Raw genomic sequence first — 26,034 nt, 5'->3', positions numbered from 1 at the left:
GTTATGAGGAAGCACACACTTTTAATTATTTTCTAACCACCCTCCCCCTACCTCATTTCTCTGCAATAAACTAAAAATAAATGATGTTTTACATAGGGAACCCTTTCTGCCAAGTGTATCTTCTGGTTACTGTTGGCCTTATTTAAAGGGAAAGGACCACTAGGAGTTATTAGCTGTACATAGGAAAACACAGCCTGAAGGTACTTAAACATCTGTGCAATGGGCCCACGAAAAGGGTATGATGGAGTTTTGTAAACATCAAGGTAATTACGCCCTTTGGAATGGCAGTGTTTTGCTGCTGGCAGGATTTCTAGCAGGATTTTCAGAGATGTGACACGTACCAGCCACAAGTCCATATCCAGAAGCACTAAAATGTGACTTGTCTCCCTTTGGAGACAAAGTTCTTGCATCCGTTTCATAAAAATCTCAAAAATATTCCCATTTTGAATTGAGACAAAAATTTATCTTCTCCTAGGAAACTTTTTTTTCATAATAAATAATGAGAAAAAATTTTTTTCTGCAGAGGGTTGAGTTCATTGTGTTCCTCATTAATCGTCATAGGTCTATAAAAGTCTCTCTCTTCTTTCATTTCTTTTTTTATTCTCTTTTACCCCAGTTCTGGTCTCTCAGCTCCCACTCACCTAGGAGACACTTTCTAATGTGTATATCACAGATATATGCTTTAGTTTTGCTTATATGTTTTTCAAAATGTGTGTTGTTTTGCGTGCACACATATATTTAATTATGTAAATGGTAGTTTGTGTATCTCATTCTACTTTTTAATCTTGTGAGTTTATCTTATTTTTAACAGCTTTATTGAGATATCATTGGCAGACGTTATACTGAACATGTTGAGATAAGTTTGGACACCTGTGAAACCATCACCAAAATCCAGATAACGACAGGTCCAGCATCCCTCAGGTTCCCTCTTGTTTCTTTGTAACCCCTCTATTCCTGCCCCTTCCCACCCGTCATCTCCAGGCAACCACTGATCTGCTTTCTATCACTATAGATTAGCTTGCATTTTCTAGAATTTTCTATAAATGGGATTCTATGGTGTGTACTCTTCTTTTTTTTTTGTCTGCCCTCTTTTGCAAAGCATGACTGTTTTTGTGTGTTTTTGCGGTACGCGGGCCTCTCACTGCTGTGGCCTCTCCCGTTGCGGAGCACAGGCTCCGGACGCGCAGGCTCAGCGGCCATGGCTCACGGGCCCAGCCGCTTCGCGGCATGTGGGATCTTCCCAGACCGGGGCACGAACCCGTATCCCCTGCATCGGCAGGCGGACTCTCAACCACTGCGCCACCAGGGAATCCCAGCATGACTGTTTTTGAGATTCATTCGTGTTGTGTGTATCAGTAGTTCATTTCTTCCTGTGGTAGCGTAAGTAGTATTCCATTATATGGATGTATCAATCTATGTACCTAGTCACCTGCTGATGGACATTTTGGTTTTTTCCAATTTCTGGCTGTTACAAGTAAAGCTGCTATGAGTTTTTTAATAGAGAGACACTTCTGTTACTTTTGGATAAATGCATAGAAATGGAACACCTGGATTACGTGGTAGGTATAAGTTTAACTTTTTATAACTGCCAAACTTCTTTCCAGAGCAGTTGCAGTGTTTCATTTTCCGGCCAGAAGTGTTCCAGTTCCTCCACACACTTTGCCAACACTTGGTATAGACAGTCCTCTTAATTTTAGACATTCTAATAGGTGCATAGTAGTGTATCATGATGGTTTTAATTTGCATTTCCCTGGTGACTAATGATATTAAGGACCATTTATGTGCTTATTTGCCATCTGTGTATTTCCTTTGCAGCGGTGTCTGTTCACATCTTCTGCCCGTTTGTGGAGGAGGTTGTTTGTTTTCTTATTATTGAGTTTTGAAAGTTATTTTTATAATCTGGATACACTTGTATAATTTGTGAATATGTTCTCCTGGTCTGTGGCTTTTTTTTTCATTCTCTTAATAGAGCCTTTGGAAGAGCAGAAACGTTTAGTTCGGACGAAGTTCAGTGTATCAATTTGTTTCCCTTCTGGGTCATGCTTTTGGGGTTGTATATGGACTCTATATTCTGTCCCATTAATCTGTTTGTCTATCTTGATGCCAAAACCACACTGTCTTGATTACTGTAGCTCTATAATAATTCTTGAAGTCAAGTAATCTAAGTCCTCCAACTTAATTCTTCTTTTTCAAAGTTGTTTTAGCTATTCTAGTTCCTTTGTATTTCCATATCAATTTTATTATTCACTTGTCAATTTTTAGGAAAAAAAAAAAAGCCTGCTGGGAATTTGATTAGGGTTGCATTGAGTCTACCTACCAATCTGAGCAGAAAGGCATCTAAACGGTATTGAATTTTCCAATCCATGAACATGATATTTTTTAAAAACCCTTTTCTCTTAACATTGAAAATTTAAGCTTAATTTATGTTCCTATGTGTATAGTTACTGCATTGCTTCTAACTCTTGCTTAATTTCAGCAAGAGTATTAGTTTCCTATGACAGCTGTAACAAGTTACACACACCTAAAGGCTTATAACATCCCCAAAGTATTCTCTTACGGTTCTGGAGGTCAGAAGTCTGAAGTCAGTTTCACTGGGCTAAGGTCAAGGCGTTGGCCACCCTGGTCCCTTCTGGAGCCTATTTCGCTGCCTTTTTTTCGGATTCTAATGGCTGCTTGTATCCTTTGGCTGTGGTCCTTCCTCTGTCTTCAGAGTGCATCACTACAGCCTCTGCTTTGTCCTCGCATCTCTCTCTCTCATTCTGACCCTCCTGCCTTCCTCTTACAAGGATGTTGTGATCACATCAGGCCCACCCAGATAACCCAGAATAATCTCCTCACCTCGAGATCCTTAACTTCATCACATCTGCAAAGTAATAGTCACAGGTTCCAGGGATTGGGACAGGGACACCTTTGGGAGCATCATCCAGCCTCCACGTGCCACGTGCATCCACCGCATCGTAGGTACACACTCTCCCAGTGACGGACACCAGGTTGGCCCCTACTCTCCATCACTCCAGAGAATGCTGCAGAGAGCATCTGCATTCATGTCTTCGTATGGACTTCCATGCAAACCTCCTTACGATGTGCACTCAGAAATGAGGTGGCAGGGTCACCGATGCGTGCCTGCACTCACTGTGCCTGAGCAGTGATGGGCTGCTCCCCAGAAGTGCTGCACCAGTCTACCCTCCACCAGCCCAGAACCAAGGTTGCCCTACCTCCACATCCGCCCCAGCCTGTGCCATTGTCTATCTTTCTAACTGTTGCCAGATGTAAATTTATGTCCTGTGGTTTTATTTTCATTTCTCTATTTACGAATGAGTTTGAGCATCTCTTCATGTTGATTAGTGTTTTTGGTTTCATTTTGTAAATTGCCTGTTTAGCTTCTTTGCCTATTTTTCTATTGGGATTGCTTTTTTTTCTGGTGAATTTAATTTTACTTAGAAAGTCAGTCTCCAAACCTATATCAGAAAGATCTTATCCTAGGCTTTCTTGACTTGGTAGTTTTACTTTTCACATTGAGAATTTTATCTATCTGGATGTCATCTTTGTAAGTGCTATTATGTAAGGGTGCAGTGGTACGTTTCTCCTTAGTGTGAACCAGTTTCCCCATTACCAGCTACTAAAAATTCTGTACTCTCTCCATTGGTTTATAGTGCCACCATGATCATATATTAACTTCGTGTGTGTGTGTGTGTGTGTGTGTGTAACATTCCATTAGCCTCTTTGTTCTTGTACCAATATCACATTTTCCCCCCCTGTGGCTTTATAATATACTTTATTATCTAGTGTGGAAAATCCTCTCTCTATTACTTTCAGGATGGATTTAGATGTTTTATTCTTCCATATACATGTTAATATAAGTTTAAGTTCCTCAAAAATTCAATTTCTAGTCATGATCATGATTGCATTGCAATCATGGGTTAATTTTAGAGACATTGACACAAACTATTAAATCATCCAAGAGCGCGGACCGTTTCCCTGTTGTTTTTCAGGTCATCTTCTATGTTCCTCCTCAAATTTAGTTTTCTCCACAAAAGACTTCAGGATTCTTAGACACTTCATGGATTTTGTTGCTATTATGAATGAAGGATTTTATTTTATTTCTCATTAAAATTTCTAGTTGGTTGGTTTCCGCTGTTTAGTAGGTTGATCGCACTGACGAAACCTGGCGAAGCTCTTGGTTGGTTCTAACGGCTGGTTGCTGATTCGTTCAGCACCGCCGCCCCGGGTGGGTGATCCTATTATCTGCAAACAATGCCAACTTACCACTCTGAAAAACATTTCCCTCCAGAATCCTATGAACGCTTCCTTGCCTAAATCAGGGAGTCCTCTCGCACATCTCTCCTTTTCTTATTTAGTCTAATAACATTTGAAGTATACTTAACGACCACTCTCCTGCTGTCATTTCAGTGTACCTGTGAGCAACACAAGAATGGAAGAGCTGTCCTTTACAAAGACGTAATTACTCAACATTATTAAATATACGCTGCCTGCTGGCCTTTCTCTTTAGGATTCTTTGTTTAGTAAACACTTTAAAATTTAGTTAAGAAATAAAACGAGAAGACTAAAATTCAGAAACCTTTCAGAACTAAAGATGAAACACCGTTAATGACATCCCATCCCCATTAATTATCCCTCTTTCAACCTTCTGGGGATTACTAAATCTTTTCCTTGCTTTTCAAGTTTTTTGTTTAATATAGTCAGTAGACTTCTGAAATCTAACCTGTTCTATAAAGGTTGGGTCAGTTTTTCCGAGTCAATTTCACATTCTATTTTTTACGGGGAACAAATAACTTGGAACATTTTTTTACACTCCACACATCTAGGAGTGTGTGGTATCGTGGTTTATACTTGCATGGTTGTCCCAAAGTTGTTCTAAGTATTTGTTATGTCTTAGCTCATTTGAAAGTTCTGATTCCTTTGACTGAAATATTTGAGGGGAACTTGTCATTAGGTCCGGTGCTGGGAAAAATTGGAACGTCAATGAATTTCTATTTTATGCAACACCTATCTAACACTCCATTGCGAGACATACCCCGGAGACAGGAGTTCCAGGAGAAGTGTAGCCTGTGACCCTTCCCCTAACATCCTGAGCTTGTCCGAGCTGGATCCAACTGGAGGAAATCAAGCCCAAACCTCTCAAGTTACAGATGAGGAAACTGTCTCCAGTCCCCACAGCGAGAGGCGGGTATCTACACCCAGGTGCACGAACTCTCACCCCAGGACTCCTTCCAGCAGCGCCCAAAATGGTCCAGCTTATACCTTATACCTTATACAAGTGGTTACCGCGGACGACACAGAGGGAGAAGGAAAGGGCGGATATATCCTAAATAATAACTAACACTCTATAATTTTCGGTAATTTTCTTTAAGATTCATATCAATAATAGACACAGATAATGATAGTTAACATCATGACTCCTTGCTATATGCATTTTATGCAAATTATCTCATTTAATCCCTACAAAAGCCCTAAGATACAGGTGCTTTAATTGTCATTTCTTTTTTTTTTTTTTTTTTTTTTTTAACGATACGTGGGCCTCTCAGTGTTGTGGCCTCTCCCGTTGCGGAGCACAGGCTCCGGACGCACAGGCTCAGCGGCCATGGCTCACGGGCCCAGCCGCCCCGCGGCATGTGGGATCTTCCCGGACCGGGGCACAAACCCGCGTCCCCTGCATCGGCAGGTGGACTCACAACCACTGCGCCACCAGGGAAGCCCGTCACTTCTATTTTATAGATGAGAAAACAGGACAGTAACGTCATGTAACTTGCCTAAGATGCCACAACTGGAAAGTGGCAGAGCAAGGACTTGAATTAAGGAATCATAAGTCTGTGTGCTTAACCATTACCCTACAGTGGGCAGTTTTCTTACCTCCACTTTACAGCTATGGACCTGAGGTCCAGCCCAGTGTGGCAGAGTTCTTAGTTACAGCTCACAGCAACCGATTTTGGCTCGTTTAAGTAGGAAGAGAAAACTTATCAAAACGCATGACTCCGGGTTCCAAGAACACTGCATCCAGAGGCTCTCCAGGGAGCTTCCTGGAGCCTATCCATTGCCCCCTCTGTCCCACTGTGGAGCAGTAACTCCATTTCCTCTTTATAAGCAGATTAATTACTTCAGCCCCAATCCCTAACACCCCCATCACCCCCCCCCCACACACACACACACACACTTTTTTTTTTTTGTCTCTTCATCCAATGGAGGAGGGTCATAAAATGTCCAGGTGTGAGTCTCAGCTTCAAGGACAGTGGAACCAGTGCCACCCCACCTGGAGGAAGCATGCTCTCCTTGTTTATTAAGACCTCTAAACAAAGCCCAGTGCTGTGGGATCAGAAAACAGCATGGTTCCAAGTGATCATGAGGTCATACCATTCCCACAATCCACCGTATTCACAGGTGGAAGCACCACGTGTTGATTGCTGGCTCAACACATTCTGTGTACCCTAAATCATTAGGTTGAATGGCCTAAACGCACCATTTTTGTAGGTCAAAAATGTAATGGCATATCATTTGGTTCAATTTAAGGGCAAGATTTCTTTTTTCTACTTTTCCTGTCACTAGAACTAAGTCTTCAGTAGGTTATTCTGCTGTTCTATAAGGGCATCTGCTTCTGAGAAATGGGCTACAGGGTAAAATCAGTGAGTCTCATGGACACCAGCCCATTGTCTGTCTTCTTTCCCTCAGAAGTAAGTGCTTTGGCGAGACGTAATTGTGTGTGAATGTGAGATACCATCATTAATCATTAATAAGATACCATCATTAATAAGACATCCAGGGCTTCCCTGGTGGTGCAGTGGTTGAGAGTCCGCCTGCCGATGCAGGGGACGCGGGTTCGTGCCCCGGTCCAGGAGGATCCCACATGCTGCGGAGTGGCTGGGTCCGCGAGCCATGGCCGCTGAGCCTGTGCGTCCAGAGCCTGTGCTCCGCAACGGGAGAGGCCACAACAGTGAGAGGCCCGCGTACCGCAAAAAAAATAATAATAATAAATAAATAAAAAATAAGACACCCATAAGACTGTGCAGGTCATGGAGGAAGAAGCATGGTAGGAAGAAAGGCAGATGCACTCCAAATCCAGAATCAGTGTTTATCCCAGTAAGGATGAATCGCTACCTCTTTAGTTATGGAAAAGATCCAGCGTAATTAACCAGCCACCAGGAAGCTGGCTGCTCCTCCTGGGGATGGTACCGTATTGACACTCAGGGTTAGTCACTGCTGCTGACAAGCTGGGTACTCAGCCAGGTGAGGACATGCCCGTGTTTTTGAGCCCTTGCTTAGCTTCACTGGCGCCCTTCATGGCCACTTACTTCATGAACCTATCGAGTGAGCCCAGATGTTGACTGATAAAATAGGTCATCACATCCACCTTAGTAAAGAAAGCCTCCTCCATCGCAGGGGACTTTTGGTGAGTATTTACATGGCACTCTCTGTGCCTGTGCTCAGAGGCCAGTCCATATTCTTTCCCTAACCTGGTCACCAGCTCTTAAATTTTACTCTTTCCCATTTCCTTACCATATGGCTAAACAGTTAACCACTGCCTGTATGGACTGCTCAGCTCCAGTCTCCTTCCAGGTGAGATAGAGGATGAAAAAAAGTCAAAGTTATAGTGACTGGGAAGATTTCTTAGCCATCCTTCAAGGCCACCCCTGAGTCAGGTGTAACTCTTCAGCACTCTACCTCTGGCTGACAGCAGCATATAGTGAGGAGAGTTCTCCAGGAGGCCCAGGTGCAGGTTGAGGGAAGGGTCATAATACAGGAGGAGGGTTCAGACCGGGAGCGTGAGTCATCTGCTCATACAGTTTCCTTGTGCCTTCGGGATCTGTTCAGCCTGAATGATGGGTGCGTCTGGGAATGCCTGAATTTATGGCCAGGAGGATGAGATAAAACCCACTTCGTGATGTGCCTTTCAGGTTTACCTGGTGTTCTAGCCTGAGATTTTTCAACACCCGTCAGAGTCCAGTAGCAATGCCTATTTCTCAGAAGAAAAATCATTCCTGCCAAACGACTGTGGCTCTGCTTCTCAAACCTGGAGGCCTCTGCCGTGAGACACGGTGGAGCCTGGCTGAGTAGACCAGTGTGATGCCTTCTGGGAAAGAGAGATGATCAGTGGCCCTTTGGCACAGAGCCTTGGAGCCTGGTGGTGAAGTGTACTGCTGGCCGACCAGGCAAAACAAAACTTCTGATGTTCTCTACTTATTGAAGTAGAGAAAAAAGCATTGTGTTTTTGTTTTTGTTTTTAGATTATTACTCGCATAGAAAGTACCAGAGGCTCTGTTGACTTATTTCAGTAGAGAGAGACCACTTCTGGAAGAGTAGTGGCAATTAGAACAACCACTTTATTAACCTTATGATGATCCACTGTCATTCATTCTCCAAAACCTGTCTATCTGCAGCATCGCCCTGAGGTCTGTAACCACTTCTGGTTCCATTTCCTTTACCCATGATCGTCCTCAGTCAGAAGCAACAGAAACTGACTCTGGCTGATGTATTTACTTTACAACCCCCTACATCTTTGGTGAAAGAACTTATCTCTGCAATTCTCCCAGAGATAAAGCATAGTTTGGGATTTACTGTTTACCAGGGCAGTCGGTATGCTTCAGGGATTTCCATCCAATTCATTGACCATAGTAGCCTTTGCTCCTTTTCTAAGAGAGAGCCAAAGTGAGGATTCTATGAATTGTTGAGATGACACACTTAGTAAAGGGTGGGGGGGGGAGGGGGACGGGGGCGGGGAGCGGGGGGGGGTGGGTAGGATAAAATTTTACTGAATCTCCTGGGAGAGGACTTTGGTCAAAGGTCAAAACACTATTTCTTACCTCACTCTCCCAAATCTCCCTCTCTGACTGGAGGACTAGAGTGGTGTTCCAGGTCTCCAGAAGTGGGTGTTTTCTAAGACCACCAGCAGCCCAGCCTATAGAAAATGGCAACCCTAGTGCCATACAAATACACTGGCCTTCACTTAACCCATGCGTTTCTCATTGCTTTGACAAAGGGAGTGTTTTCTTGGGGCCTTCTTTGGAGACACGGTACATTTGGGGGCATATATTCCACTTATTCACTTATGATAAATCTGCTTGTAACAGTCCTGTCCCTCCAAACTTGAAGTCTTTGGATTGATTTTTTCAACTACATCAACTAATTTTGGGTATCACCGTCTCATTCAGCAGGGACTCTCGATGAGTCAGATTTCAGTTGACTAAACAAATAAATAACTGAAACTGTTCCCAGCTGCCTGAGCTAACTCAGTGAACCCAGACTCTCCTCTATCAACCAAATTCAGCTTGATCTACAAATATGCACGTATCTCCTTGGTGTGGATCTTTGTGGAAGGTTCACGGGGGGCCAGAGGATTCCAGTGGATCCTCCCCAGATCCCCATTTCAACTCCCAGGCTTTTACTCTTTCCTGATCAATGCCCTAAATTTTGCATAAAATACCTACTAAGGCTGTGAATTCAACTGGCAATGGAGTTCTTCGGCCTTCAGGACCCAGCTTTGAGTCTCGCTGTTGTCTCCCTCAGGCTTATCTGCAAGAAATGAGTTCATCTTAACTGTCAGACAAGTCCCATGTTTTTCTGACTATGCTTTGTGCCAAGAGTTTACATATTTGAGCTCCACCCTTAGATCTTTAGTTCCTTGTGGCCTTTGTACCATTGTTGGCAGGAGTCACCTGTCCCCCTGAAGCCTGCCCTGAATGGGCACTTAATTCGGAGGACCACAGGTCACGAATAACCATTTTGCCACCATGCATTGGACCTGACAGAATCAGATTCTTACTTGAACTTTTTTTCTGCTATCTGCCCAACTCGGTCTGATAACCAATCCCAGATTTCCCTCATTACCTCGAGGTCTGTTTCCTATAACCACCTCTGGTTCCAATTTCTCCATCCGTGAGCATTCTTAGAGGTAAGCAGCAGAAACTTATTGGGGTTGATTTAAGCAGAAAAGAAACTCATTAAAAAAGATATTGGGAATCCCAGAGAATCTAGCGGGGTGAGAGAAGGCATAACACCACCAGATTACATCACAGGATCTATCAAATGAAAACCCTGTGGCTCTCATCTCCTAGTACCATCTGTCATGGCTCCCACCCCTGACACCACTGGGCACAGTCATGAGACAGAAGAACCAGCACTGTTGGATCTGCTTTCTCAGGAACGTCACTCGCTACAACTGTCCCTGTGCCAGAGAGCAGTCTGTACCTCCTGATATGAGGCACCACGGAGGATACGTTACCTCTGAAGATTCCTTCCCAGTGATGCGGGACCTCAGTCTAGTCATGAGGAAACATCAGGCAGAGCCAGATTGAGGACCATTCTATAAAATAACTGACCAGCACTCTTCAAAAATGTCAAGGTCATGGAGGACAAGAAAAGACTGAGGAACTGCCACCAATCGGAGGAGGTAAGGAGATGTGACAAATAAATGCAGCATGGGATGCTGGACTGGGTCGCTGAACAGAAAAAGGACATCAGTGAAAAAACTGGTGAAATCCAAATAAAATCTGCAGTTTAGCTAGTAGAATTACACGGACATTGGTTTCTCAGTTTTGATCATTGTATTATGGTTATGTAAGGTGCTAACATGAGGAAGCTGTATGAGGAGCATACAGGAGCTCTCTATTATTTTGGCAACTCACCTGTAGGCCATCTAAAATCATCTCAACGTCAAAAGTTAAAACCAAAAAACAAACAATATTATGCCCTGTAATCAATGGCATGTTTAAATGGAGGGAAAATGCTCTGTTTTCTCCTCTTTAGCTGCTGTTTCCCTGAGTTATTACATCAGGGTTACTAGACACCAGGGATCAGCAGAGAGAGGAGGAAGTTGGCAGGGGTGGGAGGGAGGGAGAAGTGGGCGAGAGTGGGTGGGGAAACCCCATGACAAACTCGTGGGGAAGGTATTTTTAAGCAGACATTTGAGATGCCTTAAATTCTGCCAAAAAATGACTATTGGATTATGGGACTGGCATTGGAGGTCATGATTTATCAATCTGGGATTAGGAGGAAACTCCTTGGAAAATAGTAACCAGTCTTGGGCACCCAAGCTAGTGTCTTATTATTATTTTTTTAAATAAATTTATTAATTTGTTTTTGGCTGCACTGGGTCTTTGTTGCTGCACGCCGGCTTTCTCTAGTTGCAGCGAGCGGGGGCTACTCTTCGTTGCGGTGCGCGGGCTTCTCAGTGCGGTGGCTTCTCGTTGCGGAGCACAGGCTCTAGGTGCAGGGGCTTCAGTAGTTGTGGCACGCAGGCTCAGTAGTTGTGGCTCGCGGGCTCTAGAGCGCAGGCTCAGTAGTTGTGGCACACGGGCTTAGTTGCTCCACGGCACGTGGGATCTTCCTGGACCAGGGCTCGAACCTATGTCCCCTGCATGGTCAGGCGGATTCTTAACCACTGGGCCACCAGGGAAGTCCCTAGTCTCTTATTTAGAAACAATTTTCCTTCTAATGACAGCTCTGGTCCAAAAGAAATTTCAGTGATGGTGGAAATGCTCTGTATCTGTGCTGTCCTATACTGTTGCCGCTAGCCACGTGTGGCCATGGAACACTTGAAATGTGGCTCATGTAATGGAGGAACTCGTTTCCAGGTAGACAGCCACGGTGACTAATGGCTCCCGTGTTGGATGGGGCAGCTCTAGTAACGAACTAGCTTAAGTCTTTTTTTTCGGTTGATCATGATATGGCTCAATACAGGCAAAGAGATATAATTTTAAAGATGTGTTTGTATGTGTGTAATCAACTACCGGAACTCTGAAGACATACTGAAATAAGGACTAGCTGAATGAACAGTTTTACAATTGGTAAATTGCTAAATCATGGAATTTCATAGCTAGAAGAGACCTTAGAGCTTGTCTGTTCCAACAGCCTCATCTTACTGCTGACAAAGGTGGAGACCACAGGTATCTATGTGACTTTTCTAGGACCAAGGGTGAGATAAGGGCAAAGGCAGGATCAGAACCAGGTCCCCCCAGACCCGTCTGGGGCTGTGCACGCTCGCAGGCAGCCTCACACACCTAGAACTAAAGATGACATTTGCCACCGATTCACACTAAAGCTGCCTCCGCACCAGTGAGCTATGGGTGCCCCACTCCACTTCACTCCTGCCTTCCCACCGTGCCCCTCCCCAGCCCCTACTGTCGAGCCTCATCAAAATATCCCAAATGGGATGTTTGAAGAACAATTTATTGTTAAAAAAAAGTGTCAAAGCCACTGTCTTTCAGCCACATGGGCTGTCTTCTGGCCCCCAGGGAGGAGGAGAACTAACTAATAAATCCTCCAGAGGATCCAGAATCAGGGACACCAGAGAGCTCCCTCATAAATTGCTTCTCCGTTACAGTTTGAATATCTACACCATGGAGGACTCTAAATAAGATGAGGGAGAGCCTAACTCATTTTATAAACATCGCTTTAAATCTCTTCATGTACCTGAGCCACAAAATTAATTTTAACTATGATGAAATGGAAAAAAAAAGAGTCATTTAAAACTGTAATGAATATTACCAGAGCTACTTTCATAACCAGTTTACTTTCCAAAGATGAGTAGAGGATTTCTTGAATCTCAAGCCTTACGAAAAGGCAGAAGATGGCAAACCACAATAAATTGGGTAATTCAGCAGAAAATGCAGAAGATGTATGTGAGAGTCTCCTTGTCAAGGATGTTTCTTTGTCCTAAAATGACCAACACAGTTTAAGTCCCCTGTTGGGGCAAACATTGGGAAAACCACCCTCAAGTGGAAACATGAAATTGCAAAGATAAGTAACGTCTTCTCAACAAGTTTGTGTGTGGCAGAGTCTGGTATGGAGATATTCCAGATGTTTTGTTTTTGTTTTTTTCTGGTGTGAATTTGGGGGTTTTGAGACGCCCATTTCTTACAACTTTGCTTTTGGAATGTAAAGACCGAAGCTTCCACCTGATCATCAAGGGAGACCATTCTGAGAACTTTCACGCTCTATGCGACTTCATTTGAGTGAGAGCCCACTTTGGTGAAGTTCCAGATTCACTTACTTACATTGAATGTTTCTTTCTTTTGTCCAAGGTCTTTCCTAAGTGGGACCTGAAGCCTATGGCAACTGACAAATCTAGTGTGTGGATTAATTTCTGCTGACTGTAAACGCACACGAGATCAAAGTGACATCCCCAGCGTCCTCTCCAGCCTCGGGATGCCCAGAGGAGGATGGCACTCTGTCAGTAATCTATACACACATCAGTTATCACAGGCGCTGCATAAATAGTGAAGGATGGGGGAGAAGATGCTATAGCAGCAACTAATATTTACCGAACATTTTCTATGTGCTGGGCACTTTTCAACCATTATCTCTTACAGTCCTTTGAGATAGATAGTATTATTATCATCTTCATTGATGAGGGAATTGAGGCAAAAAGAAGTAACTTGCTCCAGGGCAGAAAGCAACCAGGTGATGGTCAACGTATGAATCTATCAATAGATTTATCTGGCTCAGACCCTGAACTCTTAACCCTTCTATTAGTCTGCTCTCTTTTGAAGGAAAGAGGAGTAGAGAGAGACCCAGAACCAATAGTTAATGGGGTCCCCTGCCTTGTGACAGATTGTTTCTGATCTTGGTTCCACTCACCACCGCACCCCCTAATCTCCCAGGTGGCAGGGGTGGTGGTGGAAAGTTGATGGAATATTTGCCTTCCATGACTCTCACTCCGTAGTCCATGCTCCTTCCTTCCACCCCCATCCCCTGCCCCTACTCTTTGGTCTCAGTGTTTCTAGGTCCTTCTGCGTCCTCTCAAATTGCATCAAGTCTCCGTTCCATCTCGGTCCAGTGTATAAAGTGAGTGCTAACTGAATCAAGTTTCCTCCTTTAAGGTTATTGTAGCCCTCTGAGGACAGGAGACCTTTACTTCCCCCCGCGTGTCTTGGTGGTGGGCATTGTGGCTGCACTGCTTTCCCCCGGGGAAGGGCTCCCACAGAAGCGCTCGCTCTGGGAGGTCAGTGTCAGGGAGGAAATGGGCATCCATGATTACAGCTTTCTTGGGAAAGCCAAACCTTTGCGTTGCTAACCTCTGACCCTGGGAAGTATCCAAGAACAATTTTGTTTTAGTTTTCTTCCAGTTTTATCGAGATATAATTGACATGCAGCCCTGTGTAAGTTTAAGGTGTACAGCGTAATGATTTAACTTACATACATCATGAAAGATTGACCACAGTAGGTTTAGGCAACATCCATCATCTCAGATAGATACAACATGGAAGAAATAGGAAAAAACATGTTTTTCTCCCTTGTGATGAGAGCTCTTGGGATCGACTGTCTTAGCAACTTTCATCTGTAACCTACAGCCGTGCTCGTTATCTTCATCATGTTGTGCCTTCCATCGCTAGAACTTATCTTACAACTGGGAGTCTATACCTTTTGACGGCCTTCATCCAGTGTTCCGTCCCCCACCTCTGGTAACCACAAACCTGATCTCTTTTCCTATGAGTTTGTTTCTTTGGTTTTTTTTTTTGCGGTACGCAGGCCTCTCACCGTTGTGGCCTCTCCCGTTGCGGAGCACAGGCTCCGGACGCGCAGGCTCAGCGGCCATGGCTCACGGGCCCAGCCGCTCCACGGCATGTGGGATCTTCCCGGACCGGGGCACGAACCCGCGTCCCCTGCATCGGCAGGCGGACTCTCAACCACCGCGCCACCAGGGAAGCCCCTCTTTGTTTGTTTTTGAAGTGTACTTGACCTGCAACACCACGTTACTTCCTGGTGCACAACATAGTGATCCAATATTTCTCTGCATTTCAAAACGAGCCCCATGATAAGTCTAGCTGTTATGTCACCATACAAAGATATTATATAATTACTGACTAATTCCCCATACTGTACATTTCATACCCATACTCATTTATTTTGTAACTGAAAGTTTGTACCTCTTAATATCCCTTACCTTCTTCTCTCCTACACTCGCCTCCCCGCCTCCCGCCCCTGGCAATCACCTGTTTGTTGTCTGTATCTATGACTCTGTTTCTGTTTAGCTATGTTTTTTTTCATTTGCTTTTTTTTTTTAGATTCCACATATAAGTGAAATCATACAGTATTTGTCTTTCTCTGTCTGACTTATTTCACTTAGCATAATACCCTCTAGGTCCATCCATGTTGTGCACAAATGGCGAGATTTCATTCTTTTTTATGGCTGAGTAATATTCCATTTTATATACGTGTATATATATATATATACACATATACGTACACACATATATGTATACCACATCATCTATTGATGGGCACTTAGGCTGTATCCATATCTTGGCTATTGTAAATAATGCTGCAATGAAAATAGGGTTGCAGATATCTTTTCCAATTAGTGTTTTCTTTTTCTTTGGATAAATACCCAGGAGTGAAATTACTGGATCATATGATAGTACTGTTTTTAATTTTTTGAGGAATCTCCATACTGTTTTCCAAGGACTATTTTAGAATTACCACAAAGTTTACTTTCCAGAAATGCCCCCTTCGGCTCTAGGCGCGTGCTGGGAAAAGAGAATCTAAACGTCAGAGTGTTTTCCAGGTAGACTGACCTGGCAACTGGTATTTGGGTGCTGACCTACATAGTATGTTATTGGATGGTGATAACTTAGCCGGGAACAGACCGTAATATTAGAGCATAATTGCCACATGCATATTTGCCTTAGTGGATTTGGCAATAAAGGTCAAAAAGAAAAAAAAAAAGGTGGTGTGGGGAGTGCAGAATTACAGTATGACAGTGCAGGCAGTGTTGTCTGTCCACTCAATGAGCTACACCCCTCGCAGGCTGAGATGGGCGTCAGAAGTCTGTCCTTCTCCTAGGGGGCCTCAGCTGCCACACGCCTTTGTGTCCTGATCTCTGTCACTCTGGCATTTAAAGAGATGGATTCTCCACAAGTGCTCACATGTAAACACTGAGGAAGCAATGATCTGTCCAGAAGTGAGGAGAATCTGGACGTATTGGACCTTGGAGAAATTCTCTCCAATGTGGCAGCTTCGTAAGGGACTTTCAAGGGTCCTTTTGAAAATTTGTGACTTTGCCCTGAGAGTCAGAGATGGGGTCCCACTGGCTGATAAGCGTGTGTCATGTCCTGGTAATGATAACTGTCACCGGCTAAGAAGCCACTGTGTTCTGAGCTTCTTTCTTTCAGCAAGTATGGTGTTAGGTTTATATGGTACATACTAGAGAGAATGAGGGCCGGTCCTTCCAAGCTGGCCCAGCTATGCCACTGTCCCCTGAAGCAAGCGCCTGGCCCCATCACGGTGCCTCCTTCTGTGTCAGAGAGAGGTAGGCCTCACCTTCATGGCCCAGGCTTTCCCCCTCGACCCCTTGGGTCTGCCTTTCTCTGGGCTGACTTCGCATTGGGGCCGACATCCTCCTTATGGTGGCTCGGGGCAAGGTTAGCTTCACAACCGCAGCAAAAAGAACTTCTCTTTGCAGCTTCAGTAATACTTCTGGAAGCCAGTTCCGTTGGCTTCGCTCACCTGGTTTGGGTCACAGGCCCATTCTCACACCAGTCCCTGCAGCCAGGTGAATGGGATGCTCTGACTGGCCAGTCCTGGAGCTGGAGCTGGAGCTGGAGCTGGGGTGCGTCCGCACCCTGAAAACAAAGCCCCGGAACGGGGGTTGGGGAGGTGCCCCAGGAATGGTCATGCCCCTGCCGCGTGAAGAAAGGACAAGGGATGCTGGCCGCAAGCACAGCCCAGGCCAGCGCCTCCTGTGCGCTTCTGCTGTCACTACCGCTGGCCTCCCTCCCCCTCCTCCCCTCTGCCTCCCGGACTCCCATGACTCATGGCCTTGCAGCCTTCCAGCTTTCCCGCCTTCATGCCTCCTGCTTACGTCCTTCTCTGATTCCCTTTCCATCCCTTCTCACTCCCCTGTAGCCGCGTCTCCTTTAACAGCTCACACTGCAGTTCCCTGAAAGGTACCTGCTTGTGTTTGTAAGCATCTGGTCCGGAGCGTCTGTATGAAGCAGTGTGGTCATGTCAGGACACCTCACAGCCGCCAACCAGCCTGTAGCTCGTTTCCTTCAGGTCAGACCCCTTTCCCTGGAGTAATCAGCCAGGATGATAGAGCTGTGCTGTGTTGTAGATCAAGGGACCTATGGAGAAGCTGCAGTCTGGCTTTTTTTTTTTTTTTTTTTTTAATGTGGGATCCTCCCAGCCCGGGGCACGAACCCGTGTCCCCTGCATCAGCAGGCAGACTCTCAACCACTGTGCCACCAGGGCAGCCCCAGTCTGGCTTTTTTGCTCGGCACAGTGATCAGCAATCTTTGTGGTCTAATTACGTTCAGTATTTTCTCCCATCATTATTTCTAGTATACGCTGTACAAACCTAAAACGACATTGGCTGAAAGAAAGATCTTTGTAGAGAGTGTGTGTTTTTTTTTTTTTTGGGAAACCCTAGGTGATACCACTAGAGTATATGTGACTAAATGGAAACTGGAAACCTAGCACCTCAATGACTAAAGGAAAATGGGTGTGATAAGAAAAGGTGAAAGGGGTTGAGAGGGGCTAAAAGGTGATGTTTCTAGGAAAATAAAGGTTAAAAAAGACATCGCTCAGCTATTCCACATGTACAGGGAGCGCAGAGCTTGGTGGACAGGTTTCAAAAGCAGCAAGAAACAACCTTATTAAACCAGAGTTGCCGTCCTGAGCAAAGCTTCTAAAAGCGTGTTCTTAGATGAGGTGGTGGAGTCAGGGGGATTAGAGTTTAGAGTTTTACAGTTTGAGTTCTACAATATAATAGAAATGGGAAGCCCAGTACTTCTCTGATTTTATTTTAGTAAAAGAGCCTTCATGCTTTCTACCGTTCTCTCTTCCTTCCACCCCACTGTAATTCCTAGTGGGCCAGAGCCAGAGGGAGGCACAAGCCCCCAGCTTAAGGAGGCCCTCCCTCTCCCTCTCAGCTGCCAGCCCTGCACTTGCATGCACTTGCCGGACATAAGTGCCTTCTTAAATTTTGTGCCCTGGGCTCCTGCCTGTCTTATAAGAGTCCCGGCCCTCTTCAAGGAAGTATGGTGGTTTCATTTTCCTAAAAGCAATTTTTTTTGGTGGTTTCGATGAGATTAATCACTGTATCCTGCTCTTTCCGACCCAGATTAGCATTCTCAAACTAAAAAATGAAGAATTTTGTTTGTAAGTGTGTGAGATAAAGAAGGTAAAAGTGCAGATTCTACTGCGTGTAGAAAAAGAATCTTGATTTTATGTTGGCTCACTTTTTTTTTTTAATTCCTGTGGACGATCAAAACACCTCCTCTCCTGGCTGGATCCATCCTCAGGGCTGCTAGGTGACCGCTCCGAGCATGTTCACACCGGTAATCTGTTTCCTGTGGTCCAAGCACATCCCCAGACAGCTCATGTTCACCTGTCTTATTAATAATTGGCTGCAACCTTTTCAATTTTCCCCTCTAATAGGCTCGCAGAATTGTGTTACTTATCACGTTATGAGCTCAATTCTTCTAGATTTTTACATTATTCCTCTAACGCCTTCAAGTAAATTGAAGGACCACCTGAGTAACCTGAGGCTGATGAGGAAGGCTTTGAGGCCAGCACGGACCCACCTACATACAGGGCCAGGATGTTCTCTGGAAACCTGGCTTAATCGTCTCTAGGCTGCTCCGCAGAAACACATCATGTGTGGCTTTCCTCCAGCAGTAAAAAAAAAAAAAAAAAAAAAAAAGTCCTGTGAACAAGTAAGTGTTTCCCCCAGAAAACAGTGAGACTGCATTACCCCTCATTTCCTCACTGAGTGGCACCATATTCATTCATTTATTCATTCATTCACTCTTCTGCTTCCTGAGAGGCCTTACCTTCTGAGTTGAGCGTACCTCATAATTGTAAGCATGATTCCTTCTCATTTTCTAGGAACATATTCCAGCCTTCTTGCCTCACTAGAAATAGTTATCTCCATTCAGGAAGATTCTTCTTCACACGTTTATTCCCGGAGGGAAAATCCCTAGAAACTCTGACTTTGGGGTGTCTATTTTCAAGATTGTTGAAAAATAACTGCTTTTTGATTAATAGTTGTGAATCGTGTGAAAAGTATCAAATGTCGGGATTGCAGCTGTGGGCTGAGGTGTTGTGAAGAGATGGGGCACTTTCCCTCTCAGGGTTTCTCCAGGCCCTGGGGTTTTGCCACAGTTAGGGAGCTGCTGGATGCGTCACCAGGGGGCTAGCTGGCTGGGAGGCTGGGTTCCCAGGGGGTACTGCCTGGCGAAGTCCCCAGTCTGGTCCCAGGCTTCTCAGGTCAAGAAATGATTAGTTAGGTCACCTGGAGTGGTTGGCTTGGAACTGCTTCTCGCTTAACCAAAACCCACAGGAAACTGACATGTCAGCCCTAAGTCCAGCTAATTCATATGTGATGCAAAATCTACCAACCACATGGTCAAGAATACCTACAACACGAGGCCGCCGACGTCTGTCCTTCTTGCCTCCATCTCTGGGGTCAGGAGTCTGTCCCAGAGTGCATAGTATTACTCATCGGTCAAGTCATCCTCTTCCCCCTTCCCCCCGACAATTCTGGGGAGACAGTGACAATTTCTGGATCTAAAAATCCCCGTGCTGATCATTTCAAGTTGAGACTGGGTCCCTTCATTCCCTCACTGTGATGGGCCCAAGGTCTTCTTTGGTGACTCGATGTTACCTTCCTGAGAATGTGGGTTCGTCCCTCCGTGACACCGGGCCTCTTAATTTTCTGCAAGCCGCACATTCACTGGCTACCCCTGAGAGCCTGCCATTTCTACCGACAGCTGATCATACCTCATACACCAAGGTTCCCCACGTCACAGAAGGCCTTCCTGAAGGGCTGAATGAGCCCCGATGTTGCTTTCATGAAAAGACAATTTTCACATCCAACACACAAGAGAAATCACTGATGAAACCAGAGCAAACTGAAGGTTCACTCTGCCTGCCTCAGCTAACTTCAGCGTCATTTAAGTATAACAGCAAATGCACGTTACACAGAAGCTCAAGGTTCGAAAACTCCCCCCTCAACACACACACACGCATGCACGCACACACACGCACACACACACAAAGTGAACCAGTGAAACCAAAATTGTGTACTAAAAGACACAAAAAGAGTGCATATAATCTCTCTCGCCTATGTTTTCACGATCAAGTTTGGATGTTACAAAATGCTCCTAAAACTCTCAATTTGGTCTGAATATTTATATTTAAAAACGCCATCTTATAGAAAGTTAGATGATGTCTCACTTATGCTCTAAGTAACGTGCCGAAACGCACATCAATGCCGGTCTGTGTGGGTAGGTTTTTCTTGTTAAAACTGTGACAACAGGCAGAGATGATTGATAATAAGACCAACTCTAGGTTGTTTCTCTGCATCCCACCTTCTCATCCCCTCCCCCTGCGAGTGCAGGTAGGCTTTCTTTCACAAACATGAAGACTCAAAGTAAAAAAAAAACAGCACTGGTTAGTCAGAACGCTCTCCTCACTGGAAAACCACCATTGGAGGGGCCAGGAAATGACAATTTTCAGCCTCCTGTGGTACGTGAATTATAAACCATACACAGTGTCATGTGAAACCAGGGAAATTCATATATTTCAGGAAAATCTCTCCCTCCCCTGGGCTTGTGTTTTGTTCCATGTGAATCGAATTCCTGTATTTTCCTATGGAGCATCTATGGTTCCTGCCGGAAGGAAACAGAAAACGTCAGTTCTCTGAAGGGAAGCTACTGCATGTGCAGCTACGGGGCTTTGCTGGAACCCGGCCGCACTTCCTCAGTAGGACTTGCAGGTTTATCTCAGCTGTGAAAGCAACAAAAAGACTAAGGACATTTTCCTCACTACAGAAAAGCTGTTTGCTTACTGTCTGGAGAAACAGCAAATCCTTAAGTGTAAAGGCACTCCAGCAATTTAGGGATAAGTCAGCCCCTCCTCTTTTTGAATTTTGCCTTTCTCTCGGGTGAGGGCTTCTTCTGATTTATGCAAAGATTTAGAAGTACAGTTGTCCCTCGGTGTCCAAGGGGGATTGATCACAGGGTATCTGCAGATCTTCAAGTCCTTTATATAAAATGGCACACACACATGCACATCCTCCTTTAAACTTTAAATCATCTCTAGATTAGTTATAATATCTAATACAATGTAAATGCTATGTAAATAGTTTCCTGCATGGAACAAATTCAAGTTTTGCTTTTGGGGACTTTCTGGAATTCTTTTTCTCCCCTAATATTTTTGATTTGAGGTTGGTTGAACCTGAGGACGCAGAACCCGTACATAGGGAGGGCCGACTGTACTAGAAGAATAGGTCACTGGGTTTGTGGCTACATCTGGCTCCTACTATTGTGAAATAAAACCACGTTCTGCTGGTTTCCTTAGGTAAGAGCAGAAATGACTGGATGGAATGCCCGTCAGCCCATGCTATTTGAAGAGACATAGTCTGAATCCTCAAATACTTTGAAACCTTAAAAAAAAGTCAGAAATAGTAGGAAACATTGCATCTGAAGCCACAGAATACTTAATGTTAACCGGTATGGCTGGAATAAGTGTGCAAGATGATGTATTCATCTTTGATGATGTATTTGGAAATAGCACCCTTCTGTAAATTCAAATTGTTCAGAGTCCCTTTTCCATAGAATCCAGTGTGGTCTTAACATTTCTTCATGATCACGTGTGTTTGTCATTTTGTTTTTGGCTTCAGTCAAAGCTAGCGAGCTGAAACAGTCATTGCCCCATTTCAGCTGTAGGACTTCTGGCAAGTTAGTCAACACCCCTGTGCCTCAGTTTCTTCATTTATAAAGTGAGGGTAATAATAGTGTCCTCCTGTGAGAGTGCTTCTCTGTTGATTAATTTAACAAATACCACTGCATGTCCCCAAAACACCAGGTGTGGAGGATGCATCAGAGAGCAACACTGAATGTGTGTCCCTGTCCTTCTGGCTTTTGTTGCTCAGGGAGGGAAATGAACAAGTAAGCAAACAAAAAATAAGCAATTTTACATGATGTTAAGTGTTATGAAGGAAAATAGGGTGATTTGAGTGGTTTGAAGGAAGGTCTCCATGAGGTGGAGGCATTTAAATTGAAGAATGAACAAAATTAGCCAGGCAAAGGCTGGATATTTCAGGCAGAAGGAGAAGCATGTGCAAAGGCCCTGAGGTGCAAGAGTCTTTGAAGGCTGAAGAAACGGAACACTGGACTCTTGGTTGGAGAACAGTGCTGTGGGCTGCGAGGGGAAATAGGCAACAGGCGGGTCCAGGTGGTGCCGGCTTGTGGGCCAAGGGAAGCAGTTGGAGCTCAGTTCCTGAGCACTTTGGGAGGCCATTGGAAGACTTCACTCAAGAGCAGCACTTGACCTCATTTACATTTTACAAAGAGCTCTCTCGCCACTGCTGTGTGGAGTGGAGGCTGGGAAGGGAGTGGAAGTCAGGGTTTTCTTTGTAAGGATTAAATGAGATAATGAATGTTTAGCAGTTGGTGCAATACTTGACACATAACAACTGCCCAGTTTACATGATTGCTGTCATTCATTACTATCAGCATTAATAGTAATAATGCTTCAGTTTGGCATCATAATCTGACGCTATAATTCAACATGTACACCTGAAATTAAATGTCTTCTCTGATTTCAGTCACCACAACGTCAAAAAAAGTTAGGTCAGGAGTTGGGCGGTGAGTTTACTAGCCTAGCTGGGTCTCGAACGTAAAGCCGATTTTGATCCCTAAACAGTTTACTGTTGTCCACATAATGAGTTGCATGTGTTGAGGGCAAACTTTTTTTTTTATAAATTTATTTATTTATATTTTATTTTGGCTGCATTGGGTCTTCGCCGCTGCGTGCAGGCTTCCTCTAGTTGTGGCGAGCAGGAGCTACTCTTTTTTTAAAAAAAAAATTAATTTATATTTTATTTTTGGCTGCATTGGGTCTTGTTTCTGTGCGAGGGCTTTCTCCAGTTGCGGCGAGCGGGGGCCACTCTTCATCGCAGTACGCGGGCCTCTCACTATCGTGGCCTCTCTTGTTGCGTAGCACAGGCTCCAGACGCGCAGGCTCAGTACTTGTGGCTCACGGGCCTAGTTGCTCCGCGGCATGTGGGATCTTCCCAGACCAGGGCTCGAACCCGCGTCCCCTGCATTGGCAGGCAGATTCTCAACCACTGCGCCACCAGGGAAGCCCGAAGGCAAACTTTTTATGAAGGAAGTTTGTAAAACATTTTTCAGTAATTACTATACCAACCTATAAAAGAAGACACTCCTTGAAAACAGTTGGTTTTCCAGAAACCCTAACATTAACTTCTGTGAGGTGTACTTCTGACCCGAACCAGGACATGTTTGGAGAGGATGTCTTTGGAGAACGAGCATTTCTGTGCTAGAGCTCAAGCTTTGAGAAAGGGTCTTTGATGGCTACAGAAAATCAGAATATACGTTCTCATTCTGCCTGCTGTCTGGTGGGCTTTTAGCTCCTACTGCCATCTCCTCACCTTCCCGGCAGTGCGACAGGACTGCTGGGCGCTGAGTAACTCCGTGTACCCCCCAGGGCTTCTCTAAGCCTCAGTCTTCTCATCTGTCAAGTGGTGGTGATAAGTGCTTCCAGAGTGTCTGACACAGGAAAAGAGCTCAGCAATTAGCTGTCGTGGTGATTCTTGTTATTTGAAGACCAAAGTGCCCACTCCCCCTTATTTGACCTATTTAATTCCAGGTAAAAAGGATAGTTCTGGCATTCCAGGTGGAACTGCTTTGGTTATCAGAACATTTTAGAGTGATGACCTTTGATCTCTGACCCTAATTTGACCTTTGAGCTAGGAGGAGAGCTGGAAAGAAGCCCCCGGGGAACTGGTTCCAGCTGTCGAATCTAGAGTCACAGACTGGCAGCTTTGCGAGAGGGGGTGCCTCCAAACCCTGCTGGAAATTACACGTGTAAACTGGGAGTTTCGTAAGCCGAGGGGTCTGGGGTTTCCAGTCCCCCGTGCTCCCTTGTTCTAACTGTTAATGATTACCTTTGCGGTGCTCTAATGCTCAATAACGATGCTGCGAACGCACGCGGCATTCTCAGGCACAGGTGCCAGCTGGTACCTCGCCGGGCAGCTGACCGCCTGGGCGCTCTCAGGCGAGCTCCCCGGGGCCCAGCCCCTGCCGGCCCGAGCCAAACAAAGGCAGCCCGACCTTCCCCCGTCCACCCCGCCCTCCTCGCCCTCCTCGCGCGGCCTTAAAGAGGCCCGGTCCCTCCTCCCAGCCCTCTCCCCTCCCCCGCCCCTCTTTCGCCCTTCCCCTCGCTGCCCTCCCTCCCACTGGTGGTTTCTTCCTGCAGCAGAAATCCAGGAAGCCGTCCCCCACGTTTCCTCTCCGCACAGTTTTCTCCAGGGCCTAACTCACACCCGACTCGGCTTGATCTGGAGTTCCCTTTTCTCTGCCCCAGGAGAGCCCCAGCTCTGCCGTTCATTTCTGGGAGTAGGGGCTTGCTAGAGAAGGTTGCTTAGTTTTGAGTCTCATGGTTGCCCTTTCATCATCATCATCAAAAAAAAAAACTTACTGAAGACAAATTACCGAAGAACAAATGTGAGGCTTCTCTCTCCTCCCTCCCTCCTTCTCTCTCTCTCTCACTCTCTCTCACACACACACACACACACACAAAGCCCCTTTACACATTCGTCAATAGAGCAGCCTTCCGCAGGCAACATCTGCAGGATGAGTCGTTTTTCGGTGACTTTAATCTCCTCATTCACTGTGTCTGCGGTGCGGGTTGCAGTGCTGAAAGGCTGTAACAGCAGGCCGATTTGGCACACAAACAAATTTAAATGTGAACCGGGGGGTGGGCTTGCCCACCTTATGAAGAGTGGTTGAAATGCTGCCAAAAAACAAAACAAAAACAAAACAATAGGTGGGGTTGGTGAGGGTTGGGGGACCCGGCTCGCAGTTCCTACGCAGGGCGGAGGCTCCTTTAATCCTGCCAGCCCGGAGGCTGCCGGGGTCACGGCACAGCTGCCCCGCAGGAAGGCCGAAGGGCGAGCAGGGGCGCACGCGGCCTGGCGGCGGGGCGCTGGGCGCGGCGCGGGCCCAGGGGCCGGGGCTCTGCGCCCACCGAGGCCCCGCCGCCGCCGCCGCCGCTGACCTTGACTTCTCCCCCCGCCGCCGCGGGCGCTGGAGGAAGGCCGGGCCAGATGGGCGTCCCGCGCGTGACGCCGCCCTCCCGGCCCCGCACCTGCCCCGTGCGCCCCTGCGGTCCCCCGGCCCGGCCCGCGCTCCGGGGGTCCCGGCGAACAAAGGCGAGCCTGGCCTCGGCCGGCTCGGGGGGCTCCTTCCCCCCAGGGCCCCGCGGGGCATCGCAGGCCCCGGCGACCCGCGCGCCCGGACCACGGTGTCGCCCGCGCCCGGCGGGTCCCTGGAGACGGACCGCGCGGTGACAGGCCTGAGGCGGCTCGAGGGATCCATAATTTATGATGTTGCTCTTACCAATCCGGTTTGGGGTTTCACAAGCGTTGCCTGTTTTCTTTCCCATTTGTTGCTTCCGTCCGTCCTTTCCGAGAAAATGCCTCCCCCTTCCTCTCCCCAAGACAGTAGTTACCTTACAGACTTAATGTGATAAGAAAGCAAAAAGTGAGTGTCTCCCTGAGGGATTGCTCAGAGGGGGTGAGAGGAACGCAGGTAAGGGGGCGGGGCTGAAGAAGACGGCTGAGTCCACCGCGGACCTTCGACTACTCTTACCCCAACTATGTAGGAAAAAACCTTATTTCCAGAGAGGTGGGGTGAGGCGTTTGTGCTGAGAGGCAGTGAGAACAGATGCTTTCCCTCCCCTACCACCAATCATTTTCCTCATTTATAACTATACCTTTTCGCCCTGAGTGTTTTTTTTGTTTTTTTTTTTTTTAGCACTGCAGGCCTGCAAAAAATGATGTGGGGTGGCAGGAAGGGAAGGGGTTAATTGCTCCCTCCCTGCACCCGGACCAGACTGAGCCCTGACCCTGCGGGGGGCCAGCATTACCGCAAAGCAACCTCAGGTGCTCCTAACTTAGGATACATTGGGGGAGCCTTTGGCAAAGGATGCTTCTGTCCTGAAAACTCCTTAAATTGCTGTAGTGATTGGGGAAAGATGTATGGATTTTATCACATT

General features: G+C 46.0%; 1 long non-coding RNA gene across 1 annotated transcript; it reads right to left on the bottom strand.

The window, feature by feature from the left end:
• Positions 1-24,616: 24,616 nt before the first annotated feature.
• LOC113631424 (uncharacterized) lies at positions 24,617-25,614 on the bottom strand. The gene is made up of 2 exons (XR_003437309.1): positions 25,377-25,614; positions 24,617-24,771 (listed from the first exon to the last, which is right to left on the bottom strand). It is a non-coding gene; the product is annotated as an uncharacterized LOC113631424 (long non-coding RNA).
• Positions 25,615-26,034: the final 420 nt, after the last annotated feature.

The sequence above is a fragment of the Aethalodelphis obliquidens genome, unplaced genomic scaffold, assembly GCF_003676395.1.
Source record: "Aethalodelphis obliquidens isolate GAN/ISIS:26980383/991018 unplaced genomic scaffold, ASM367639v1 scaffold33, whole genome shotgun sequence".
In the NCBI taxonomy this organism is placed as follows: Eukaryota; Metazoa; Chordata; class Mammalia; order Artiodactyla; family Delphinidae; genus Aethalodelphis; species Aethalodelphis obliquidens.
The sequence above is the reverse complement of the archived record's forward strand: the minus strand, read 5'-3'. Positions and strand labels throughout refer to the sequence as shown.